General features: G+C 39.6%; 1 protein-coding gene and 1 long non-coding RNA gene across 2 annotated transcripts in view; both read right to left on the bottom strand.

Annotated features, from left to right (window-relative positions):
• gfra4a (GDNF family receptor alpha 4a) overlaps positions 1–27,601 on the bottom strand; it is a 169,180-nt gene that overhangs the window by 62,266 nt on the left and 79,313 nt on the right. The window lies entirely within an intron of this gene.
• On the bottom strand, positions 4,841–22,016 carry LOC119504573. The gene is made up of 4 exons (XR_005210593.1): positions 21,837–22,016; positions 16,720–16,726; positions 7,908–7,913; positions 4,841–4,851 (listed from the first exon to the last, which is right to left on the bottom strand). It is a non-coding gene; the product is annotated as an uncharacterized LOC119504573 (long non-coding RNA).

Genomic DNA, 27,601 nt, shown 5'->3' with positions numbered 1-27,601 from the left:
AGTGCCATGTCTCTTTAAGAAGTCCAGTCTGCTCTGATTGGCTTGTGACAAAAATATTGTTCACCTTTGCAAAGGTAGTTCTCAAGCTGTGAGTGGTTTATTGTAATGAGCCTGCATGTGACATAGGAAGGGGAGCCAAATCTGATTGGCTTGTTGACACACCAGTTTTCTGATCCAGGCAGCCCACAAAAAAATGACTGCTGCTGCAATCAACTTAAAACAATATTTAGGCAAAGACACGGTAATAATTAACATACAAAAACAAAAAGAAAATACAGACAATACAAATAAAATAGATATGTAAAATATTGCACGTCTTGTGAGATAAAAACTATATTATATATTATAAAAATGAGGAAAAAATCGTAAAATCATAAAAACACTTAGTACTAAGTGGGATTAAGAATGAGGACATCATCCTCCCACACGGCCTAGCTACAGAAAGCTTGTGTGGGGCGCCCTTGTGGCTTAGAGGTTAAAGGCACAGACATTTATTTGCATATTGTCTCATGTCTTTCTCTCTATCTCATGTCTCTACTGTTGATTATCTAATAAAGATATTAAAACATATTAAAAAGATAGCTATCTCCCATGTATTCATCTTAAGTCTGGACCTCACTAAATCATTTTTCAAATCCTAACAGATATTGTAAATGTGAGAGAGCCCACAGATATGTTATGTTCAATTTAACGGTTTTGTTCCTATGTTAGTGTGTGGAGAGCAACGAGAGATTCATTCATGAACAACAAGAAACAAAAAACAGAAATCTTGCAAAAAATCTCTCGCAAATAAACATGACTTCAGTTTAAACAAACATGTTGGACGACGGGCAGGAAGAATTAGTGATGTAAGTTTTTACTTTGTACTGAAAATTCACAAAGGATGGATGGATGAAGTCATGGAGACACGTTAAGATGAATCGGGCCCAAAGTCGGCTTGATTCTCGTGTAGTGTGTACCCGGCATTAGCTGTGCAAGTTGTTGTAAGTCAACAGAAATAACAACTTTTAAATGGACATAATTCTATGATCAGTGTGGATTAAAAAGCTCCAAGCAGCCGACATTGTAGTTTCATAGTCTGACTGAAAACACCAGAACAAAACAAAACACCTCCCTCCCACCGGCTAACATGAACGTAATGTCAGGCTGAAAGTGAAATCAAATGCCATTTTAGTCTGCTTATCAGTCTTCTGTTCTATCGCACAATGAAAAAAAAAAAAGATTATGAGTAGTAACAAGAATGTCCTTTACTGTAGGTGTGAGGTGGAATTATATCACGGCACTATTTCAAGAACTATTTTCAAATGTCAGAAGCACAGTTTGAGGCTCGACTGGAAATGCTACTCCCACACCTCAGGGGGCAGCGTAGTAAATACCATGACCTAATAAACCCTGAGCAACAAGAGGCAGAGAGCTTGAGTATTTTTTATCTAATGTGTTACTTATCAGCTCACTGTAACAGCAGAGATGTGAACTAAAGGCTTCCTCTGTATGTCTGACTATCAAGAGCTGCAGTAAAAACAATGCAGACAGACTGTGATGCTCAGTCTGGACTCTGTCCATGGTGCTGAACCACAAACTCTCCCTAGATACTGTAGATTAGACATATAAACAGTGTTTGTCAAGTTCATGGAAGCATTTAATAAATTACTTGGAAACACTTTATAATAACCATCATTTATAAATGATAAATTCATAGTTTATTAACATTTAATTAATAGTTGTTTTTAATGTTACTGTACAAACTGAATGAATATGAATATAACGTTGCTATGATTTATGTTATTTTAACAGTTTATTGTTGCACAGATTAAAACATTTTTATACACTATATTAAGTATTTGTTAATGATTATGAAATGATCTGTAAACCTTTAAAGAAGCTGTTTGTGAAACATCTATTTTCTTTTGTCTTCTATTTTAAATGAAATGTTCAAAATCCAGAAATGTTTTGGTGCTCGGATGATGACGAAATGGAACGGCTATTTAATTCTAATGCTTATAAGTCGGCTACTTTTGTTTCTCAAGCTTGGAAAAAAAAACATCAGGATGGTTTATTTGTTTAATAATATTTGTAATTTATGCTGCTACTCTGGTTTCTGCCTTTTGTCTTTTCTTTATTTTCTAAATAATGGTGTCTTGTAAGCCCGTTTGGCCTGGGCATATTATTTCTGCATGATAAAATAATAATAATAAAATTAAATCTGTAAACATTGCATAGATAGATAGACCAGATATGTGTCAATAGTTGGCTTGTAAACCATCTTTAAACATTATTTGGATGGCTATTATAAAGTTGCAACTGATGATTATAATACCTATAATATTCTAAAAATTATTAGATAGATAGTTAATACTTTGTCAATGTCAGCTATGATTTAATATATAATTTTTAATTATTTAATATTACACAGACTAATGATAAAATAATATAAATTATAGCATCACTAATAAATAGTAAACATGAATTATCATTTTATTGTTTTTTTAACAGTAAAATAACTATTAATACAGTTTAATTAGCTATCAATTTACCATTTATGAATGATGGTTATTATAAAGAGTTACCAATAACTTAAAAAATAATTACATTATTTGAATTACTCATCGCCAAACAATTAGTTACATTACTCATTAAATTACTTTCCTTTACTCAGACCAGCTCCGTCAAAGTTACCTCCACGTCATCTCTTCTGTATTTAACTACTTTACACAGTTAATGTAAATTGTGAGTGGATTGCACTTATATAACTATGTTCAACCTTGGTAGGACAAAGCTCTTTATAATGAGCCACTCATTCACCCATTCACACACTCACACAGGCATGCAGCAACACTTCAACATGTGGAGATATACAGTAGTGTACAGCCAGCCTACAGTCTGAAGGTATTTACTATCAACAGCTGGCTCAGCCCCTCCACTGCACACAGCACTACAAAACCCCCATCCTCATAGTAAAGGTTCACACACCCTCCAGCTGTGAACAGCTGACTCCTGAATGTAGGGTAACTAGTGGAGTACATCCTGGAGTTAGTATTTGTACATGTCTGGTACATGCACATGTACCAGACCACAAAACTGACACAAACCCTCCCATCAAATGTCAAACTAATGGAGCGTTGTTCGGATTAGTAACAGTAGTAATAATTACAGTGGAGTGAAGGTACTGGTATCATATGAAACTAGAAAACCTAAGGAATCCATTGGTACCAACCATGTCATACTATGTTGTCAGGAAGGAGCCTAAATAACGCTCTGAATTTACACTAAATTTTGGCGAGGAAAAACTGCCATGGCCATTTTCAAAGGGGTCCCTTGACCTCTGACCTCCAGATATGTGAATGAAAATGGGTTCTATGGGTACCCACGAGTCTCCCCTTTACAGACATGCCCACTTTATGATAATCACATGCAGTTTGGGGCAAGTCATAGTCAAGTCAGCACACTGACACACTGACAGCTGTTGTTGCCTGTGGGGCTGCATTTTACCATGTTATGATTTGAGCATATTGTTTTATGCTAAATGCAGTACCTGTGAGGGTTTCTGAACAATATTAATCATTGTTTTGTGTTGTTGATTGATTTCCAATAATAAATACATACATACATTTGCATAAAACAAGCATATTTGCCCACTCCCATGTCGATAAGAGTATTACTTGACAAATCTCCCTTTAAGGTACATTTTGAACAGATAAAAGATGTGTGATTAATGGAGGTTTTCTAGTTTCATATGATGCCAGTATCCTCTCTCTAGCTTTAAAACTGCTGAAATGTGGTTCTAATAATCATCCACTTATAGTGATCAATTGACCCGGACAGACATGATCACTATAAGAGGTTTCCACTGTAATTTGTTTAAATAGTAATCCTTTACAAAAACATTACCACATTTCATTACTAACTAATGTGTTACTGAGTAACTGTGTTGCTTGATCCCTCGTTGCTGAATCTAATGTGATTTCATCGTTGAGCTCTTGTTTTCAGTCAGTGTTCGTGTGCAATATCCCGTTAAACACCAGGAAATAAACTTCTTTAAAGTGACGGATATTCTTGCCTGGTGTGAAATGGCTTTACTACTCCAATCTGCAGAGATGTGTGTATCTGTTTGACTCTATATCGAGTGTGTCCATGTAGCCGCCCGTGTTTAGCTCTCAGTCTGTTTAAAGCGTGTGTCTGACTCTGCTCGGGTCAGATAGGGTGGCGGGACGAGGACGGGCTGATTGCGAGCCCGGGCTGTAAATGCATCACTGACCTCCAATTATAACTTTTTACAAAGAGCTCTCCAAATGTATGTTTTAACCTGGAGGGTGCAGGTCAGCAGACAATTAGATTGGGGGAAAAAAAAAAACTTTTCAATGAGAGTGAAAAACTAACCTTGAAACTGCCAAATGGAACTCTTTGTTCAGTGAGAAGCCTTCGTGACGGCGGCGTCATTACTGAGTTATGTTATCGTTTTTTGTTCTCCGCCGTAGATGCCCTCGCTGGCCGAGAATCTGCTCCGCATTAATTACTGATTGTGGATGCATGCTAATTAACAGCGTCGTTCCAACAGATAAAAATAGACGGGGGCTTTGATGTAAGCGGTTTGGCAAAGCTCCGCGGTCGCACACTCCTTGGGAGATGACCCGCGATGAGCGAGGAGGTGAGCTGATGTTTCATTATGTAAGGCGGGAGATTAGAAGACACACCACTGGGTTTTGGCGTCCCCTTATCTCCGTTAGGAGCGCGTTATGCTCCATATGAGATCAGGATGAAATGATAATGCGTATTGACAGATTCGCTCCCGTCTCTTTCCATCTCACTCTCCTGCTACCTTATGCTCTGTCACACTTTCACAGCGATATCATTCTGCATGAGCAAATTATCATTTTGAATCTCTTGGCTACATTCAATGGAATAACTTTGTGCTCTGGCTGGGCTTGATGTCGCTGTGCTAGAGTGACTTTGAAATTGAATTTCGGCCATTTTTTGACTCTATTCCCACTTGCCACTGCTGGTGCTGTTTATGTCAGTATTCTCCTGCTAATATGGCCTAGTGAGCAGAGGGCATCGCAGCATTAATACGGTCCTTGTCACTGGGAGGGGAGTGTTCTCAGTTTAGCTCCGTGGTCATGGGTTTGGGAGCCAGAGGCATCTTTTTAATGAGGAAGAGGGACAGCGTGACGGGGCCGAGCTGACCCGATACAGGCCAGGACCGAGCCGGTGCTCCGTCCTATACTGTTCTGCTACTGTATGTACACACTCAGTGGAAACATGGACACTGAAAACCCACGCAGACGAGTAATACGCGAGCCCTGCAGAGACAGATCAAGTGAGACACAAATGACTAGCTCGGCTCTCTTTGTGTCAGAAGCGATTTGAAGTGCCCGCTGTAGACTGCCAGGTCTGGAACAGCACAGGGAAGCTTCTCCATGTTCACTCACATGAACATGCCGAGAGCCTCCATCTGCACCGGCGTTTCACCCGCAGATCGTTTGTTGCCGGGGTGGAGAAGACCTTGAAATGGCATTGTGGACCACTGGACATGGAAAAAGCTAATAAAGAAAGTATATGAAACTAAATCCCTGAAATAAACAATGCACATTACATGATAATCATCGTGAATGCAACCCTGTGCAGTCGGATTCTTCTTTTGGAACTTTCATAATTATATCCAATATTCATGACAGAATTGGATATATGTGATTTTTATAGCCACAACCTGAATAAATCTAAATAACATCCTGATTCAGCTGGTTAAAAATAGAATTTTGAATCAATGAGACTATCTTGAGAAAATCTGTCATTAACAACCCGATCTCATGGGAAGGCGTATAAATAGCACGACATTACTAGGACATTCCATGTGTGATGAAAATGCATTTTAGCCTTTTCTCGTGTGATTTGTACGCCTCTTTACGTGTGTCATTTTGATGTCACACAAGATAAGATAAGATAAGATAAGATAAGATAAGATAAGATAAGATACGATACGATATACTTTAATGTCCTGCAGGGAAATTTGTCTTGGGCTCCAAGCCACTGCATCACACAACATACCAAATACATACTACACATACATACACTCATGCATGAATGTGGTTAAATTCACATGTTGAGTGTGAGACAATAGTTCTTTAAAATAATAAAAGGTAATACAAGACAGGTCTCTCTCAATGTGTCAGCCCTGTGATAGTCTGGCGACCTGTCCAGGGAGTACCCCGCCTTCACCCAATGTCAGCTGAGATTGGCTTGAATTTTTGTACCGGTCTGGGAAATTGGGGTTCTGAACCCACTAATTGAAGGCAACACCTCAAATTCCTCAAATCTTCTGTGCCTCCCTGAGCTCAGATTTGTCATAAAAAGGCTGAAGGGTTGTGATGTTCTTTTTTTCATATGATTTTCATGGCTGATTGAGTAAGGTGTCAAAGCTTAGACTTTAACTGTGCTGACAGGTTACCACGCCACTCTTGTATGCCATATCTAATTACACTCTGTCGTTTGATAAAACAGAATCATGAGTTTACTATTTACACCATAGAGTCAAAGCTTTCTCAAAAAATACATCCTAAGTTGTACAACAAAGCTACGGTAATGGCCACACTTAGGAATAACATCATGGTTGGGTTTAAAATAAGTAAGTAAACTAAGTAAAATCCGTACAGAAACAATGTCACAGAATATGGAAAACAGGTCATAAATGTCACTATCCGGTCTCCTGGTTGAAAGTTCTGTGTTTGTTGGACCCATCCGCATCCCCACCCCTGCACTATAAGCAGTCTTTCTCACTTTTTATTGCAGTCAACACAAACTGCATTGTGTACAAATGACACGCTAAAAGCAAGAACTGTGTTTTTATTGCATACAAAATGACTTGCGATTTACCGTGTCATCCATACGAGCGGTTAGTGCGACCAGACTGGTCATTAAATATGTGATGCAGAGTCTTTTCACAGTCAGGTATCATTTCGAGATGTCAGGCTTATCCCAGGCTTTCATGAGCCATCGGGGGAGAAAATTTAATCTCAACTCAAATGCACAAAGTTATCCCGTCAAGCCTGGTTGGGAGAGTACAGTATGAAGAACGACAACCAGGAGCTGACTAGTGCTGCAACACTAGCTTTGTTCTTACAAAATGTTCCTAACTGGTGAAACAAATCACGAAAGAATCAGATTTATTTTGACACTTTTGCCTCTAAAATATTTAGTGGGATGACAAGTTACCAGAAGTCTGCCCTGTCCAATTAGCGAGCTACTTCACTCCTTCAAATGACTCTTATTTGCCGACTCAAGCTGAACATTGTGACTTCATATGAACCTGATTTTAAAAAATGTAACAAAACCATTATTCCCGCTACGGTTGAGAACAGCGAGCCAAAAGAAGTCACATCGCCAGTGTGATGGCACCTTAAATGTGTAGCCATAACAAACATGGTTTCTCTAAAGCAGCTGTGAAACGGTGTGACAGTGAAACTCTCAGCTGCAAGCAGCGCTAACGATATTCACTGAAGCAGCATTTGCTGAAGCTGTCTCCTTATGGATCCAGTAATGATGAAACTCTGTCAGGCGAGGTGACAGCTCCCTTGGACTGAGTGGCGCTCTCTAACTATTCACTAGCAGGAGAGAAAGCGGTCCACGCAGCACAGGAGAGGGAGAGGAAGAGGAAGAGGAAGAGGAAGAGGAGCTCTCTCTTGGCGTGGATGTGAGTGTGTAGGCGGTGCAGCACGCAGTGCCACCTTACTGCTACTGGGAGCGTGTGAGAAGAGTTTTGTTTCCATATTAAATATGTACTCTTAGAGAAATATAAGACAGCAAAAGTTATGGTGAAGTAATTTTAATTAACTGCTGGAACAAAGCCTTTTTAAAGTCGCACTTTCTTTATTTCTTTAAGTTTCAATTTATTCTATTTAGTTTTAAAACAGAACTTTTATCTGCAAGTTGCATATTTTCTGTGATTCTTCGCATGTTCCCATGGCCCATACGTAACATCATATAACCCTACTGTATACTTTTACTACTGTACATCTAGAGGTGCTGTTGTACTGTGGATTTCTACAAATCATAACCTGTAGGAGATCGTTGTTTGCATGATCCTGTTTACATCAATCTAAGATAAAAACCGTAATAGGTAGAGCATTCATTCTTTTTGCAACGGAAAGGTCAGGCTGCTGTCTTTCATGTCATCATGTTGTATGTTCGTGATGACGTCATTATGTTATTTTACGTTGCGCGTGGTGCAAAACGTGGTGACAATGCGCGGTGGTGCCAGAGTATTGATCCGTATTGGCTGCAGTAGATCGTTGTTTGCATGATTCTATTTGAATCAAACTAAAAATAAAAACCATAATAGGTCAGGTCACGTGACGTGACGTGACGTGACGTGACGTGACGTGACGTGACGTGACGTTACAATCATATATCACTATTACTATCTGTAATGTCCAATCTCCATGATACTACTATAGCTTGCCATTTGCAAATTACTTTATCAGCTAACGTTACAAAGCAAAACCATCCTGAGTTTTTACCTAGAAATCAGTCCAAAGGCTGTTATTGGCAACCGAGAAAGTCGGGGAAGATCTCAGTTTTTAAGTTACATTACAATCTGTTCACACATTGGCAATAAATACAACGCAATTAATACATGTAAATTGTTACATATATTACCTTTAACTATCAACGCCTTTGCACTCATAAAAATGAGCATATATCAAAAACTAAAAAATGTACTTAATTCAAATAATGTTAGTTGTGTTGAGACTCCATTCAGAGTTGTTTAGGACAAATATGTTTTGTATGTTTATTTATTCAAATTTGATGAAAACATGCATTATTTAAATCAATTTTAATCAATTACTATGGTTTATTGACTTAACATAACCTTTTAGCTTAGGTTGTACGGATTTTAGGTACAGTATATGAAGCATTTCAAGAGAAATGACATCACAATAAGCAAAAACACCAGTGTGGGCACCTGTGGGCTGTTTCTATTGCAGATTTCAAAGGATTAACTCTCATGATAATACCATCACCCCTTGTACCCTAATCTGGAGTCCTTATTTTCAGAAATTTTATAAACAGGTGATTGAAAATTTCCTTAATATAAAAATCAGGGTGAGAACGGGACTAGACAAATACCATATGGAGTGTTAATGCTCTGTAGTTTAAATTTAGCACATAATTAGCAGCCTCAATAAAACTACTGGGTATGTGAGGACATAAAATGATGGTGAGAAATTAATCTCCCACTCTGAAAAAAAGGTGTATTTTTCTGTGAAATGATCCAACATGTTTACATCATGCTGGCTCAAATAAGCTATACAAGTTGTCTTTTGAGTTCATTACAAAAAGAGTTTTTTCCTCCATTTAAAATTTGTTCTGAAATGTTTGTTTGCTATAAATATGAAACACTCAAGAAAAACTGATCTGCAATGTTGAAGACAAAGCCTAAACGGATAAATAGGTGTGACTGACGTAGCCAACCTCTTCCAGTTCAAGTGTGTTTTCAGGCACAACAGCTTCAACCACTGAAGTTCGTTGTTGAGTCATCGATCCACTTGATGCAAAGTGTTGTTTCGTTCACCTCAGAAGCACTTTTAATCAAGCAATTACCACCTGGCCTTTGATTACGCATTACTTACTCTCTTTTTTTTTTTACTTTTAATTTAAACCCCTGCACACCCACTCAGGTGTTTTCACTGTCGTGCTCATTATGTACACCGGAGCGTACATAATGCCAACAATAATCATCAAGTAATTGTTTTGCAAATCACAAGGAAGTCCTGAGTCTTGGCTATGAATTCAACTACGTCAACACTAACAAGTCTCTGAGAACTAATAAACAAGACTAGGAAGCGGACCAAGCATTTAATCAGAGCTGGCCCCGACCCGATTTAATGCCCTAGGCGAGATTTTAGCTGGTGCCCTTTGCATCGCAGTCAATTCCACCAACAATCATTGTGTTCATGCACTCACACAGAAACTGCTATACCTTTATGTCTTTGAGATTCTTGAGGCAGACAGTGGAAGGTTTGAGCAGCACACGTAAAAGAAAAACTGACTGTGCGTTCCAATACCCATACTATACTATTTAGTACTGTATGCCAGAAGAAGATTTAGTATGTCCCAATACAGAGTATGTTGAATGCAGCATGCCAAAAATACCAGGATGTCAGCAAAGCAAGCCAGCATGTTTTTCTGGCTACTCTGACCCAAAATCTTCATGCCCGGCGGATATACTGTATGAGCAAGAGGGTACAAGTTCAAGGCGCAATGTTATGATGAAGTAGTATGTCTCAATTGTATGCATACTGCATGTAGGAGTATGTACTTTGAAAGGGCAGCTGCAGTATGTACTAAAAGTAAAAAAGAAAAAGTATGTGATTTGGAACGTAACCTGTACTTCTCAAAATTATGTTGCAGGTTATTTCCGAAAATCACCTGAATAGTCTTTCCAACTTTTTAAGGTAGGAGTAACTGATGTTATCTCTAGCTATTTATTAAAATAAAAACGTTAACACAAAATAAGGTCTATTAAATAGGCTACATACTAGGTATGTTGTTGCGGGCTTTATTTACTTATTTATTTTTTATATTTTGGTATAATAATATTGAAAATAGGGCTGTCAATCAATTCAATTATTATTATTATTATTATTTAAGAGAGTTGTGTATTTTTTTAAACAGGTAAAGTGAGAACCAATGTAAAATAGTAGCTCTCTTTTGAGCTTCAAAAAAGCCTTAAAATGTAAAAAATTATTAAGGATTACAGTGTAAATCTAGAGTAAATTTTATTTATTTTTTCCTTTGTAATACTGATATTCTGGGTTATTTTATGGATTGTATAGGATAGGCAAAAATAAGCCTTGGGGCTTCAGCCTATTCCTTTTTTCGGTCATTGATTATATAAACTTTGTTGTGTGAAATGGATACAGTGGTTGTTTGTATTCACACAGATTGTAACGTTTTGTTCTTTTTGATGTATGACCGACATAAAACTATTCATTCATTCATTCAAAATATTTAATCGCAATAAATCGCATGATTGTCCATGATTGATCGCGATTAATCGCAAATTAATCGCAAATTAATCGCAAATTAATCGCAAATTAATCGCACATTTTTTTATCTGTTCAAAATGTACCTTAAAGGGAGATTTGTCAAGTATTTAATACTCTTATCAACATGGGAGTGGGCAAATATGCTGCTTCATGCAAATGTATGTATATATTTATTATTGGAAATCAATTAACAACATAAAACAATGACAAATATTGTCCAGAAACCCTCACAGGTAAAAAGAAATGCTCAAATCATAACATGGTAAACTGCAGCCCAACAGGCAACAACAGCTGTCAGTGTGTCAGTGTGCTGACTTGACTATGACTTGCCCCCAAACTGCATGTGATTATCATGAAGTGGGCATGTCTGTAAAAACGAGACTCGTGGGTACCTATAGAACCCATTTTCCTTCATTGGACAAACGGTAAAAGAGGAAACAAGTGTTATCTGTTGGGTTGCTGCAGTGAAAGGCTGCGGTGAAACAACCAATTTGGGTTCATGTGGGAGCACAAGGTGTGACTTTAACTCTTTGTGATGCAAATCCGATCATCTAATGGACAAGTACAGAAGGACGAACCACATGGACTCAGACTTCTTTAAAATCTGATACCCAAACCTGACCCAAAGCTCACTGAAAAGCCGTATAGAATCAGATTTCCTCCTGTTTAAACAGCAAAGATAGCCTTCTGTGAGCCACAAACAGATAAAAGTTTGATTATCTTTTCCATTGTGGATGCAGCTTTAGTTTATGTATGCAGATGCCTCGTGGAACCAATTCATGAGCTTGGAATTATGAGGTCCCATCTGCATGCAGAGTAGTTTTGCCATTATAAAGACTGGGGAAAAAAACAACTAGTTTTGCATGTGCATGTTTTAATCATAACTGGATATTTTCAACGCAGGCCTCTTTTTGCTTGCGTTCTGCCAACAGACACAGACGGCCACAACTCAACCCAAAAGCAGAATAAACTCTGGCTTTTCAAATCATTATTTCAATTGGTGGAGGCCAAAATTAGACCCAGATTGGAAATAATAAACAAAAAAAAAAAAATTAAGGCTTTAAAATTGCTATTTCAGACTCATGTGAAAGCCTGTTTTTAGAGCCAGATGATATTGACCAGCTGCAGCCTAATAATACCAGAGATCCAGTGGGAATCACAGATTGAGTCAAGCACCGGTTGAGAGATGAAGTGAGAAAATTGAACGCTGGTCACCCTCCCCCCTACACCGACTCCTCTGTACAGAGGAGGCGGTGGGAGGAGGTGATCATCAAATCCCACAGAGCCCAGCTGTGATTGTATGATTGAGTTAATCTGATTCAACAAGGCAAAAGTGAGCATGGCTCACATACCCCAGCTCACTGCTTGATCCCTACTAAAGTAGGGCTAAAGGTTTTGCCCTTTTGGAACTAATGGCATTAGTCTATTGAGCACAATCTAGCTTATTATTATCAAAGATTTGGGACACCCTGGACTTCTAACCCCCAAAAGGCACAACTAGACTACACTGTCAACCATGATACCAAATTTGAAGTTCCTAAGTTAAATAGAGCAGAGCTGAAAGGAACTACAGAGTTGGGTGATAATTCTCTGTGGGTTCATCACTTTGAGTGACACCTGTAATTTAAACATTATTAATATAAAAATAGTGTGTATTGCTGCTTTAAAAGTCTCTCTTTTAAGAGCGATCTGGTCAAGAAAGCAGCATTAAAGGAACAGTGTGTAACCTTTAGGATGATATATTGGCAGACACGGAATATAATATTAATAAGTATGTTTTCTTTAGTTAATAATCACCTTAAAATATGAATTGTTGTGTTTTCGTTAGCTTTGAATGAGCCGTTTATATCTACATACAAAGCGGGTCCTCTTCACGGCTGCCATGTTTCTACAGTAGCCCAGAACGGACAAACTAAACACTGGCTCTAGATAGGGACATTCGTGTTTTGGTAGTTTTCCTACATGCTAGCACACAAAAGAAGTTTCAGTTGGTTGCAATCTGCGACAAAAGCAAGCCAAACTGTCAACCATCATACCAAATTTGAAGTTCCTAAGTTAAATAGTTTCCGAGTTCTGACAGACGGAAGGACGGACACGCAGAGCGCTATATACCCCCAACTACGTTGTTGCGGGAGTTTAACAAGTCTGTAGCTTCAACTTGAGTCTCGTGCTGATGTTTTCTATTTATTTATTTGGCAATGCAAAAACATTTGGAGCATTATTTAGCTTATAACATGATACCAATGGATTCCTTAGGTTTTCTAGTTTCATATGATACATGTGTCTTCACGGTAGCCCTAAAACTGAACCTACTAGAGCCTCTGAAAGACAGTGAAGTCAGTCGGGATGGCCCGTGATCCTGCGTGTCTCAGGGGGTTAAAGATTCAAAGTTTCAGTCTCAAAGTTTCATTGGAGTCTTCACTGAGAGGAAAGAGAAGTAACGTCTGTGGCAAATTGTGTCGACTGGGTAACAGGTCCACATATAAAAGGATATTAACATTCAACACGCATCGTCTGTTCACGCCTGAATAATGTATCCGTGTTCAGTTACATCCTAATACATACATAAAAAAATACTGAGGCGGTTTATCGGAGCTGCTATCCTGCTGCACCGAGAGGCCCACACTGAGCTGCTGGATAAGGATTTGGTTTAGTTTCACGAAAAAGGAAAAATAAGATGTTACTATATTGGACTGTTCACTTTGACAAATGTTCTCCATTTATTGCAAGAAATATATGAACAACCGTGGTTCTTCATAAGAGCTTATCTTTGAGGCCGGAAAAACAATTTCTGTAGTAATCGAGGCAAACTTTTAGAAAAAAACGGAGACAAAAGGTCTGCACATAATGCTTTTTTTTCTTGCTAAGGATATTAGAACCTTTGCACTTTTAGCAGCAAGGGAAAATAACTGATTTAATGCACCCAATTTAAAAGAGTTAGTAGGGAAGTCTGATAAAATGCTCCCAAAAGACTTTACAGAATTAAGCTCTTAAATGCACTCTATGTTTATTTATTTATTTATCTACGCCCCCCCCCCCCTCGAACATGTTGTCTGCCGCTGACCTGGATAAAGCTGAAAGTTAATATTTTTACTATGAGGCCTTGCCATGGGCTTATTCAAAGGAGTCCCATGGGCAAGCAAACAGATTATATAATTCAGGGATATGTAACTTTGATGTAAGTGGGCAGATGAAAACTTTGTGGTCAGATAGTGCTCAGCGGAAAAAGTGTGTGTGAATGTGTGTGTGTGTGTGTGTGTGTGTGTTCACAGCCCTTAAAGTGACATATGCATTCAACTACGCATGATGTAATGTGGCTGTAATAAGGATGAGCAGCACTGTGGTGACATTCTGAAAGGTAGTTGGTATAATTATAAATCGGGTGCTGAAATATTGACGAGGTTGGGGAATTTTAAACAAGGTCTGTGTCTCTGTCATGGCGGCTACCATTCCAGATGATTGGGCATGAGTAGTCTTCGCCGCCGGGACTAACTGTCAGCACAGTTTTGTTTGTCTGTAACTGTCTGTGCAGTTTGTAATAGAGAGAGGAATTTTTTTTTAATTAACTTTTATGTAGGCAAAAGTAGAGCAACGCGTTCTGGATTCATGCTTTATTCCTTCAAATTATCCTTCACTTTCAAAACACCTTAGGTGATGCTCATTGTTCAGTGACATGCAGTTACGGACAGTTAGAACGAGTGAATACTTTGTTTTTACCGTCGTCTTCTCTGCTTTTATATGCAAGACTTACTGCTTTTAATTCATTTGTGAATTTCATTTGCTTGTATGAATTAGATTGCACAAGTTAGTTACACGATTCAACAACTACTGCTTCTACTACATCTTTTCTATTAATTTATTCAATCCCCTTATAAAGTTGTTATGGCTACCGTTATATCAAACAGCTTCCCATTTACACATCTAGGAGACAAAGAGCAACATTAGCATTCATTCGAAGTCGTGTTTCTGGTGACCTTGTGAATATAAGTGCAATATTCACTCTCCTTTTTGCTCCGTTTTGGTCTCCTCCAACTGTTGAGGGAAATATCTGGTTCTTTAGCTACTTAATGCTCCAATAACTGACCCAAAACAGTAAAATTAGGGGCTGTACAACCAAAACAATGAGCTAAAGGATGCTAAATATCTCAGCAGAGCTGAGAAGAACTTCGAGTTTGAGTGATAATTCTCTGTGGGATCATCACATTGAGTGACACCTTCACACATTGTTGATATAAAAATGGTGATTATTTCAGCTTTAAAAGTCTCTTTTTAAGAGTGATCTGATTAAGAAAGCAGCATTAAAGCATGTGTGTAGCATTAAGGGGGATCTATTGGCAGAAATATAATATAATATTAATAAATTACGTTTTCTTTAGTGTATAATCCCCTGACAATAAAAATCGTGTTTTTGTTGCCTTAGAATGAGCCCTTCATATCTACATAGGGAGTGGGTCCTCTCTTTATGGAGCCGGCTACCATGTTTCTACAGTAGCCCAGTTGCGTTGGTAGTTTTCCTACACGCTTTGCTCATGAAAAAAGTTTCAGTTGGTTTTAATCTGCAACAAAAACAGGCCGAACTGTCACAGACTAGATAAATGAGCATAAAGAGTCTTGAAATTGTTTAGTCAAAATGTTCATAAAAGTATTTAGATTCAAATGACAATCCAAATTATATATAATGTCAAACATACAAACATCCTAAAACCTGGAAATGAGTTAGCCTTTTTAGCACTTCCGGTTCCCTTGCCTGGAAAGTCAACGGGTTCTTTGAATGGGTTTTTAGTTAGATGCCTAAAATAAAGTCTGTGGTTAACACAAGCTGAAGAGATTTTAACATTTTGTTCTACGACATAAAATACATCAATAAATATCCCACTTGTGAATTTTGAAGCTTTTATGTGTCTTAAAAAAGGCGGTTGCTAACAAGTAGACTACTAAATCACGCCGACACGTCCTCCTTTACAGCCTCGTTGTGTATACTCACACTCATGAAACCGTGGTGTAGTTCGTTTATAGCCTAACGTTATTTTTTACTTCTGGCGATTGCATAAAAGTGGTGTTCATTTGTGAAGATTATCTTGCGGTATAAACGTGTAAGTATCATGAACGTTTGTTTACCACAGAGCTTTTTTTCTGCAATAATCCAAAACCCAATGGAGAAATCCCATTGGGTTTCTGTTGAGGGAACCAGTGCGATGATAACTTCCTAGTTGGCCCATCAAAATAAGTCATCTCTGCAGCACTCTATTCCTCTATGTTAATTAATCCAATCAGAAGAGGCAGGATGTTTTACAGCTGCTACAACTACGGACTATAATAATCGTCCACTGGCATCAATAAAAAACAAAAACGTTTCAGTCCCCAGTAACAGTCATTCAAAATAAATGAAAAAAATTAAGAAATGGAGCCTGCACTCTTGAACTCTACTGATAATGCGTCACTTTAAGGGTGTTAAAATACATACTGAGGCATCACAGAAAATAATCATGTTTTTCTCTTCATTAATGCTCAACAGCATGCACCGTACGGTAAGCTGTTGATAAAGACACATTGCTAATGGAAACATGCAGTATCAGCGTGACTTGTCTTCAGCAACTTAAAGCAACTTTGAAAGTAGAATAAGATCCAATTCCTACAGGATCAAAGTTTCCATCAAGCAGCTGTAAGCAGCCTTGACGATACAGCTGCGAGCACAGAGCGATCATCTACCGAGAGAGGAGAAAAGAAATCAAAACAGGAGCTATAGATTCAAGGCGAGAACAAATATGAGCGGGGATGTCTTGAATGGATACATTTTCAGGCTGCTTGAGTTTCATGATGATTTAAAAAAAACCTGAGCGTTCACAGTTCACAGAAACTCAAACGCTTTCTGTCGTTCTGCAGATTTCAGGGGGAAATATGTCGAAGCAAGTCCTCCTGAATTTGTATGAGCGCGGCATAGTCGATGGTACTCAGTGAACTGTATGCAGAAAATGTGATCGGTTTCACCCCTGTGGGTTTTTTTTAGGGAGATGTGATGCAGGGAGATTCCACTGACCATAGCCTGCAGCGAAACAGGCTTTTTACAGCGAGCAGGAAGTCAACCGGCATCACTTTCTGCCCCTGAAATAGCTGGAATAAAATGGCCCCGTTTAGAATGCACGGGCGTTCAATACAAACAATCATTCTGCCGTTTAAAATCCTTTTCCAATATGGGCTCGTAAATACCGACATTGTCACCCCGACCTCCCCCCCCCCGTTCTCTCCTTGACACAAAACAATATCGATCGTGAGCTATCGACCCCGACTGGTCCCAAATCTGTGCAAGAGACAGACTTGTGCTCCTGCCAAAGCAATTAAAACCCCGGCGAGACCTTCAACGCTTTGTCTTTACAGGGAGGGGTGTCAATACAAAGAGCAGAAAATGAAAAAGTTCATTAAAAAGATGCAGCGAGACGGCGAGAGTAAAGGGGCGAAATCACACACCGACATGCTTCTTAAAGGCTCTCTATCTTTTCTTGAGAACACGCCAAGCTTGTGCTGTAGGGCGCTTTAGTTTAAAGGCGAGCACTGAGGCACCGTACCGTGTGCTTCGTATCAAACGGCATATGTCTGCCGTCTCCCGAGATACAGAATCTCAATTGCTGTTTCAACTTTGGGCCGTTTCAAGATGCTTACAGTACGTCTGAGCCGATGTAATAACACACAGAACTATTGTTTGAACGTTTCAATCACCTGACGCCTCCAACACGAACCCACAGCGGCTGTGAACAAGGGTTCTCCAGAGCAAACTTTCATTGTGTATTGATCTGTGGTGTCCCTGTGAGAGGGGCTCATGGGAGCCTGGGGCTCATTAATCAAGCTGACACTCAGAGTGACACACGGGGCTGAGGCAGCAGCATCGCAGCACTGGGACGCCACTATGAACACCTTTTCTTCTTATGTCCCCCTGTCTTCATTCTCCCTGGCTGCCACAAGAAATGACGAGGCTGTAAGTGGGTGATGTCAGCACACTGCACAACTCCTGCACTCCCCCTCTCTCTCCTGTTTCACCACTGCTCAGTCCCCGAAGTCCCTCTGCCCATTCATTTCCGTCACAAAACCCTGATACACAATTTTCAGCTTCGCCTCCAACTATGAGCTTTTGCCAAGCATTCAACACAACAGTTCTAAAAGGCAAATATACTATACAAGCGTGTGCATCTTCTCTCTGAGTATTTTCACGCTTTGACCGATTGGGGAGGTTTATCTGCTATCAAGGGATGTCCAGAAAAGTGGACTCTCACTCCCAACTCGTCAAATACCGCCGTTTGGTAAGAGCCTCTCGGCATTGGAAACCAACGCACGGAGGTCTTGTGACTGGAAGGTCGCTGGTTTGATTTGTCAACTACTACTAACATAACAACTGTGATATTGGGGAAAAAAAATGTTTAGTCAATTATTCATGTTGCAGTGTTTTCATGCAATGTTAGGTGGTGGGTATACGAGTAAGCTGCATCTTGTTTATCCCATTATCAACAACGGGAGTTAAAATAACTATTATTACTAGAAAAGGAAATGTCTGTGCTGTATGATTATAATAAATATGTTTCATCCAAATTCTATCAAATTATGTTGAATGCGACTGAGATGAAATGGACGAATGCTTGTCATTTTGATGTATAATATATTCACGATGGGAATAATACAGTTTATAAATCACACAGTGATTTATAGTTTGCGTGCATTCATCTGCGAACCGCTGAAATAAACAGGAGTGAACCAGAGCTGCAGGTGAGGATGATGTTGAGTTTTGTCCTTATACAGACCTCCAAGATGGAGATGGAGGTGTGGTTGCGAGGAGATTTCCGACACACCTTCATACCCTCTGCATGCCTCATACTTTACCCCCTATTCTACCAGTGATCTACACCACTGGTTCCTCAAACTCATCTCTAATGCAATTGTCACAGGAAATAATCTGCTCAAAATGCATCCAAATAGCTTGTTTTACACCAACTTTCTGCAGTTATTGTGTTCACTATTTGGGTTAATTGTACAGTTTATCAGTTGTTCTGTACTGTGATTGTTACACATTGAATACGATATGAACTAAAGCTGCAAGTAGTGATGAACGGGCCCTTGCACCTTCTAGCAAGTCTTTGGTACTGGCTGAACGCCGGAGGACGTGGCCAGACACAGTGAAACCGAAACTGCTCATGAGTTCTTGAAGGGGTCAGGGCTAAAGTGTAGAGGCTGGGCAACACTGTCACGAATGAAAGAGGATGTCCGTGATGAGTCTAAGACGCCTTCCACAAGACTCTACGACAAATGGTTCATGGGTTATGAAAGGGGGGGGGGATAACTCCTGATGTAAAAATGGGCGAAAATGGCACATTGAATCCAAATGGCTGACTCTCTGTTGGGTTTTGGGGTATACCTCCAAGAGGCTTTTTTGTGCGTCTCCACATGTCACATCTGCCTACCAAATTTCACACATGTAGGTGAAAACTGAACAAGGGGCTCGATTTTTCCAACTTTGTAGCCATTTTGCAACACCCGAGCCCGAGACCCTTAAAATAACTAAATTTACACCGCGTCTGATGAGTGTGCAACGTTTAACAGCTTTTGCAAGCACCTTAAGGCCCTCAAAAATGCAATTAATTTGAATAATAATAATAATTGTAATTCCTAGAGTTTCGATAGGGCCTTCGCTGCCCAACGTTATCGATGCTCAGGCCCTAAATATCTATAAAATGTCACTTAGTCAGGGTCGTCAATTTATTCAATGAGAGAAAAGGGGGCCCTTAAGGAAAAATTTCGGGAACCACTGATCTACACATATACACTCATATATATATATATATATATATATATATATAAAGTTTCTGTTTGCTGATGTCACCATGCACCACCCTCCCAATCTCCCATATTCTCCCTCCGTCCCATCATCCTCTCTGTGATGCGCTTGTTCTTTTTCGTGTCATTTTTCCCTCCGTCTCTGATGCACTTTGTGACAAACCTGGTTGTTAAAAGCACTTTATAAATAGATTTGACTCGACTTGACTCTGTGAGGGAGTCGCCGACATGCAGGAACATAGTTGGTCTGTCACCACCGAAGGCAGCTGGAGAGGGAAGTTTGGAAACCAGCCACGTACTTTGTGTAACTATGTAAAGCCTAAGAGGCAGCAACAAAACAATGTCAAGTGCACTGCTACTTGAAATCCCTGCAGCGTCCAGGGTCACTGCAGTGAGAGGAAAGTATAAGCAAAGATTCAGGGCTAAATAGTTCGTCACGTGCAGTAAACTTTGATGCGCACTGATGAATAAATGATGAAGTTAAAAGGCCTTCAAGTGGCTACTTTTTTTCTGAGGACACATTAGCTCAGTGATAACTGATGGAGGGAAGTGTAAATAAAGAATCGTTATGTGAAATAGGCATGAATGCTTGTTGAGAACGGGCCAACAAACTGTTTAAACCATACCAAGATAATTAGTGGTGGAAAATTCTCGGGAAAATGCATGGAGTTTCATGCTGTGCTAATTATGTTTATCTTGCTGGTATAATTACCTTTAATACCTCTCGGTTAAAAAAAACAAAAACACAAGCATATCCACTTCCCCTGCAGAAAAGCGTTTCTTAACATAGCAGCACAGCGGAGAGTCTCCGCTTATAATCTCCTGAGAAAAGTCATTATAAAGAAGAACCGCGGTCCTGCCTGTTTATTTCTACCCATCTGCAGCACAATGGAGTCCTGCAATGCAGACGCCATGCAGAGACACGAGAATGTGAGACTAAAATAGGCTGTTTGGTGCTTTATTGATGCCTTGTCATGTTCCATTCCCGTTTTCCATCTGTTTACAATATGACAATAAGGAGATTGTGTTCTGCCGTGGTATCCGCCGCATCGTGCTCCACTGAGTCACAATCCAGGAGAATCAGACAAAAAAAAAAAAGCAACCCAAATCTTACCCTCCAGAAATGTACAGATTTAATGCATCAGAAGACACACAGCAGAGGGGCTTTATGGTCCAGGCGGGAAGAGTAACCTGAGATACATCACAGGTTCACTGCACCATAAATAAACATACAGTAGGTTTGATAGGTCGGTACAGTATGTAGGTGACTGGTAGTGAGAGTAAAGGCCTTTAAACACCGGCAGCGTTATTTGTGTGAAATTAATTCACATGTCAATATATATTTTCGGACTATTGTTTATATCATGAGTACTTCATGTCATGAGCGACGAAACTGTCTTGGGAACGAGATGGATATTTCCGCGACTAAAGGCATCAACCAATCATGACATATTCAATACGTACATTATAGTGTACAACAATACAGAGGCTCTGTAGTCCGAACCAAGACGGCAAACTTTATTACTCCTTTCAATCTTGACAAAAGCAAGACAGACCAGATCCACTCCTTCCGTTCTTACCTTTCACAATAAAAGCCTTAGACATATACACTGAACTGTTTACCAGAAGTCACACTGAGCATTTCGCAAAAGGAAACCAAAATAGCTGACAGTAGTTTAGGCTATACAACAGTTTACCTCAGACAGACTGCCAGACGCTGCTCTGGTCAGTAGGATCCTGGTAGTTGGTCCTCTTCCTGTGCAAATCTTTTCAAACCTTATATTTGCAAATTTTGCATCGCTGCTGGTATGAATAGTTTTGATGCGAAATATTCGCAGGTGAGTATTTTGCATTTTCGTGTCGTTTATTCATCACGCCCCCGGTGTGTAAAGGCCTTTAGTCCTATAGGGATGTAAGAAAATATTGATACTCGAGTATCACGATATTGTATTTTGTGGTATCGATTCTCAGAAATACTATTGATTTTGAATTAATAGTTTTCATGCAAAGATTCGCGGCAGACAGTGGCTCAAATTGCACAAAAAGTAGCGCTATGATGTTGGATATTACAGGGACTCTGATAAATACAAATGCACATCCCACTGTTTTGAGTGCATACAAAATTAAGCAAACTTGTTCTACTCAGATTTTATGCATTTGGTGGTGTGTTGTTTTACAGTTTTCCTAAAATTAGATTTAAAAAGAATCGCAATATATTGAATCGTAAACTCTGTATCATGATACGTATCATATTGCCAGATTCTTGCCAATATACAGTTATGATTTTTAGTCTTTTACAGTCTGTGACAGTGCAGAAGGAGCCAATTAAGCTAAAGTCATTAATGTCAAAGTGACATGGTCAGTGGGTAAATTAATAAAAAGGAAACCCATGTGTAATCTGTTTACAGTACAAGTTGTTTCTTCCCCACTTACTCCAAGCTCTGTGTGTTTATTTATCTGAACAACCACATTCTGAGGCTAGAGGTTTGGACCAGAAGGAGTGCAGTTAGTAGTAGTAGTAGTAGTTTGGGAATATATTTCAAAGCTGAAACATTAAAAGATAAATCTGGTGATATTCTTTGTCTTTCTTAATGTCAAGAAAAGCAGCAAAAACGCCAACAACTAAAACAAATTGGTACTAACTGCCTGTGAATCCACAGATATCTCTTCTTCCTCTGAGCCACAGAGCTCCATTGTTGTCCAAAAACTATTAAAAAACATCAGTGAGACAAACTGCTGCACTGTGACATGTTCCTTTATCAAAAACACTCATTCATTTCAACATAATCCCAAAAGATACTTCCCCATACAGTGCATGGTGGAGGTGAGATACTGTGCTGCCAAATATTTGTAATATATTGTAACCGATGTGTCTGCTGACCAAATCCTCTTCGACGGGGCAAAAAAATATGTCTCTCTTCGCTCCTTCACCAGCTGCCAAAATAAAATACAGTACGGACTAAAGGGATGCTGCTGTGTCCAGTGTTCACTGTCCAAAAACAAAACTATTATATAACTATTTGCATTTTTCATCAGTATATAAAGTTATATTAGTTATTATCCAGTCTCCTGTTAATGAGAAATACCTATATGGTTTGAAACACTCCATCAACTTTGCTGTTGAGAGTCAAACATTGCAGCTTTTAATGTCTTATACAATTTTTGTTGCTGCCGGTTTAAAAATAAATGTATTTTCTTTGGTACTATCCACATTGTAGGCCATTATTTTGCTGTTATTAATTAACATATCCTCATACAACGGTTCGTATGATGGTTTACGAAAAGTTATTCCTCATTTTTCCTGCGTTCTCCTACGAATGTCCAACAACATGTGTCAATTTCCATACGTTACATGTATACAGTCTTTTCAAAATAAACTTCTGTCTTCACACAAAACAACTTGGTAATGTTTAGGTAACAAAACAACTTGGTTAGGTTTAGGAAAAGATTGTGGTTTTGGTTAAAATTACTATGGAAGTGGCGTAATATATGTACGGAAGTTGACAAATAAATCAACGTTGACTTCTGGTTTCACAAGGGACACGAACATTGGTCTCCTGGGTGAAAGTCTGGTGTTTTTTGACCCGCCCGTCTACCCCGTCCACCTCCTTATGCGGCATTTGTTGCTCTTTATACTTCCTGATTACTTGGATTAAATACGCATTGATTTTGTGGGATATATATACAAATAACAGTGCATTAATTTGCATAGATATAGCTACGAGCGGGATGAGAAAAGCCTGAATTAATTCAATGTTACAGCTTGAAAAGGTAAAATGGCATTCCTATTAGGCGAGCTATCAACCACGCTGACTTCCAGGTAAAAGATGTCTATTTTGCTCGAGGAAATCTTTGACCTTTCAGCAATGTGACAGCCTCTCTGATCTAGCGGCTGACACCTAAGTTCACCATTTTAGACAAGAGCGTCCATGTTGGGTGCTTTTCTTTTTGAAGAGACAGCACTTTGATTTTTTAGAAGTTGCAAGCAAAAAAAAGTCTCTGCTCAACAGGAACTCCTTGGAAGGCCTTTCCCATGGGCTCCAAACAAACACGGGGGCTTCCCACAGCAAGTTTGCAAGAGTCCTGATGAATAATGCAAATCCATTAAGCCCATGCGTCACACCACCTTTTCTTAGAATACTAATCAACCTGACAGCGAAATATTAGATCCTGGTGTACCTCGTGTGAACTCTTATCTTAACCCTGGCACGCCGTCCTGCTGTAAACACCGACTAGCTGTTTATGTGAATTTCACATCACCCTTGGCGTGCCGAAAAAATGCCACTCTGAGGGGGCCCCCGATGCCAATTTGCCAAGACGCCCCGGGGCTCCTGATGCCTTCCATTACGTTTGAGGACAAACCCTTATCAGTCCAGCACAAACAGTTCTGTTGAGTAAACATGTTTACAAAGTTATGATCTGATGAAATATGCTCTCCCGATTCCCCCACTGCTGGTAAACATGTTTTCTCACCTAAGACACTTCACACTTCTCCTTGGTTCCCCGCTACGTAAACACGTCCAGTTCATTTTTTGGTGAGTGAAGATTCATACGCCACCGACCCGCTATCGCCCGATACATGCCCGGCAGCGCGGCTACGGTTGTTATATCAACAGATGTCCGACTGTGTAGGCATCATAGTTAGGGTAGGAGAAAAGCACACTCTGCTCTCTCCGAAACTGGGAGTGCCGCACTTGACCTTGTCCGTTCCAATCACAGCGGCCCTGCAGCCACAATCATGCAGCGCGTCTATTGTCATCGGCTTGATAACGTGCACAGTGTAAACCTGCAGCTACACTGCAGGGAGGGCAGGAGTACAGCATACATACAGTCACGCACACAACTACTGCACTCTCATCTAATAGGAGCAGTATCTTCTCTACATTTCATAGAAATCAACATTTGAACATATTGGACGTGAAAAGGCGTCCGCATCGTAGAGAGGAGAGATTTAGAGAAGCAGTTTGGAATACTAAATTTGGCACTTACGGCCCTGAGGGTGGATTAAAGTTGTTGTTCTCAAAAAAACATGAGAATATTATAAATTTCAGTTAATGAAGATGTGCTGAGGTCAACTGCAGATTTACATTAATTAGTCAGGGCTATCCATGAATATAAATAGATTTGTACTGTGTTGAAAAATTGGTGAAAGGAATTTTGTGCTGAAAGAAGATTTGACCTTGTTACACATTGAAGGGTTCGAATTAAGGGATAAAGCTGGACATATTTGCTTTTTGTTATTGTCAATGAATCCTACAAAAATAGCTAAATCAACAATGTGTTAGTCCATCTCAGACTTCCTTATCATCAAGACAGAAATATTTAAAAATGGATTGAATATATAGGTTCATTTTTATAGAAAGCTCAGTAATTTCCTAAAACTGCTGGGCACTGTAGTTTTTAAGCAAACATTTCTCAAAAATGAGTTCAACCTGCAGTAGGCAGTACTATATTTTTGGCATCATTGGGCAAAAATTCCTTACTCCTCATGGTTCTGAATTTTAGAAATGGGGCATCCTGGCATGAGTGCCCAAAAATACTTAAAAATGTTGAAACAGTAGAACTCCTAACCTTTCATTCTCAGGACATCATTACTCCTCTATATATTTACATAAACAATAGTTGTTTGCTGCTAAATTAATGCTCTGAATTTGGAGTTCAGCACCTTTAAGGAAACGGAAAGTGGAGGCTGGAGAAACTCTTTCCGTCACACCATCTATCTCACTATCATGGCGGCAATCAAGAGGTGTAGCGGGCCGGAGGAAATGGCAGTAATGCGGGACAAAGCCCCAAGCTGGAGCAGACTGGAGACAGTCTGGGTTAATCGCCTTTTTTATGGTTTAAGGTGCTCTGTTCCCATGGGGACATTTCATCAGAGGACCCATAGTTCTCAGCAACACCTCTGTACAATCTGATTAACAGCAGACGAACACCAGGAACACCTACGTATTAAACATCTACACGTCATCCTTCAGTCGCACGCCGCTCTGTCCTCCATGATTTTAATAAAGTTGGAAGTCACCATCATCCACCTCCCTTACAGATTGTACAAAATAAGTATGTCAAGTATCTATTAGGTTATGATAGAATAAAACCAAACCTTGCTGCTTCACATTAACCTTGAAAAGCTTCTCAGCTCAGTTGTATTCTTGGTGGCTAACCTTACCAGGTTGAGTTCATATTAAATTATGGTCGCTGATAACTATCGACTAACACTGCTACTTCCCTAAAGTCCCAGCCAAGGAAAACAGCATCAACTGTTCATTTGCTAAATGTAGAAATTGCTCACATTTAATCTGCCTTTCCATTCAAGGGAACACATCACCCAAATGAGAGAAGTCTTTTGGCCTTGGAGGATGAATTTTAATTAAGGTGTACGGAGGAAACTCAAAAAAGGTCATCACTCGCTCTCATCTAATCACACGCCTTTCAGGCTCTTTAAAGGTGAAAACGCTCCCTGCCATTCTGAGAACTCACTTTTTCAAATCCGCTTCAATTAAATGTCTACGGTTCAGCAGACAAATGCATGTAATTAATTAGGCCTGACTGAATACAAACGCAACATTTAATAGCCTAACTCATAATTAACTGCGGAAGAGATCAGATGTCTCACCGACACCTTTCTTATCTCAGCCGGCCCAGCGGGGGAGGCGATATGATCGATAGCGCTTCTTGTCTGAGATTCCCCAAAAGTACCAAAAGATCATTTTAATTCTGTTTAAGCCGAATTCGGTCCGAGTGTTTTTTAACCTTTATTCATCCAGGGAGAGTCTGCTGGGCAGACTCACTCTTTTTCATCAACAACCTACTTTATATTCATACAGTCACTAACCATAAATTCATAACAGGGAGCTGCAAGAGGCTTTTACTCTTGGTTACCGAGCAGTGCCGGCTCACAGGCACCATGAGAATAGATGTTGAAAGGAGAGGAAAGCGTTAATTATTAAAACCCAGACAGATTTTTTGTAGCTTTTAAAAATACTGCTGGCCATTACACTCAGGTATTTTCAAAATTAAACATCCCGGAAAACTCTGGTTTCTTGACTCAGTGAGATAACTGTAAAAAAAAAACTGGAAATTTGTGAAGAATAAATTTGTGGTTTATTGCTTTAGTTTTCAGACTAGAGATGAGTGAGTCTATTTGGCCCTGAGATGAGAAGCGTCTGCATGTCAGAGAGTAATCGTATCTGTTATCAAACTACACTGAGCTTTCAGCAGCCTGAGGAAAAAGTGACGGCTCAATCTGCGGCAAGCTCCGACATGATCGGCCTCATCAGAGCACTCGGTGTGTATTGTCAAGAGTTAAGATAAAAGACAGAAATGATTCCAGGATGCGTTTGACTCGGACTGACATAAAGGAGAGAAATGGTGGATAAAACCCAACATTTCTCACAATAGTCTGGACAGTCTGGTTGGATTTATGGCCGCATTTCAAACATATTACCCCCCATCTAGTAGGCGGGGAGATCTTTACATGTGCGTTTGACAAATAAAAGATACCCTTGCCGCTCAAGTCTCATGAAGCTCAACGCCATCTGGTCTGATTTATTGTTATACATCTCTGGTCGCTCCATCATCCACCCTGCTATGTGCCATCATTCAGCGGCAGATGTAACTAAAGAGCAGAGGGATATAAAACACAATTACAATGGATTTTCGACACCTCAAGCGGACTCGGGGCTTCGGATCCGTGTAGATCTCCGCATTAGCTGTACAATTACACGGTTTTACCGTGTGGCGAG

The sequence above is a fragment of the Sebastes umbrosus genome, chromosome 16 (genome assembly GCF_015220745.1).
Source record: "Sebastes umbrosus isolate fSebUmb1 chromosome 16, fSebUmb1.pri, whole genome shotgun sequence".
In the NCBI taxonomy this organism is placed as follows: Eukaryota; Metazoa; Chordata; class Actinopteri; order Perciformes; family Sebastidae; genus Sebastes; species Sebastes umbrosus.
This window is presented reverse-complemented; position numbering and strand designations above follow the sequence as displayed.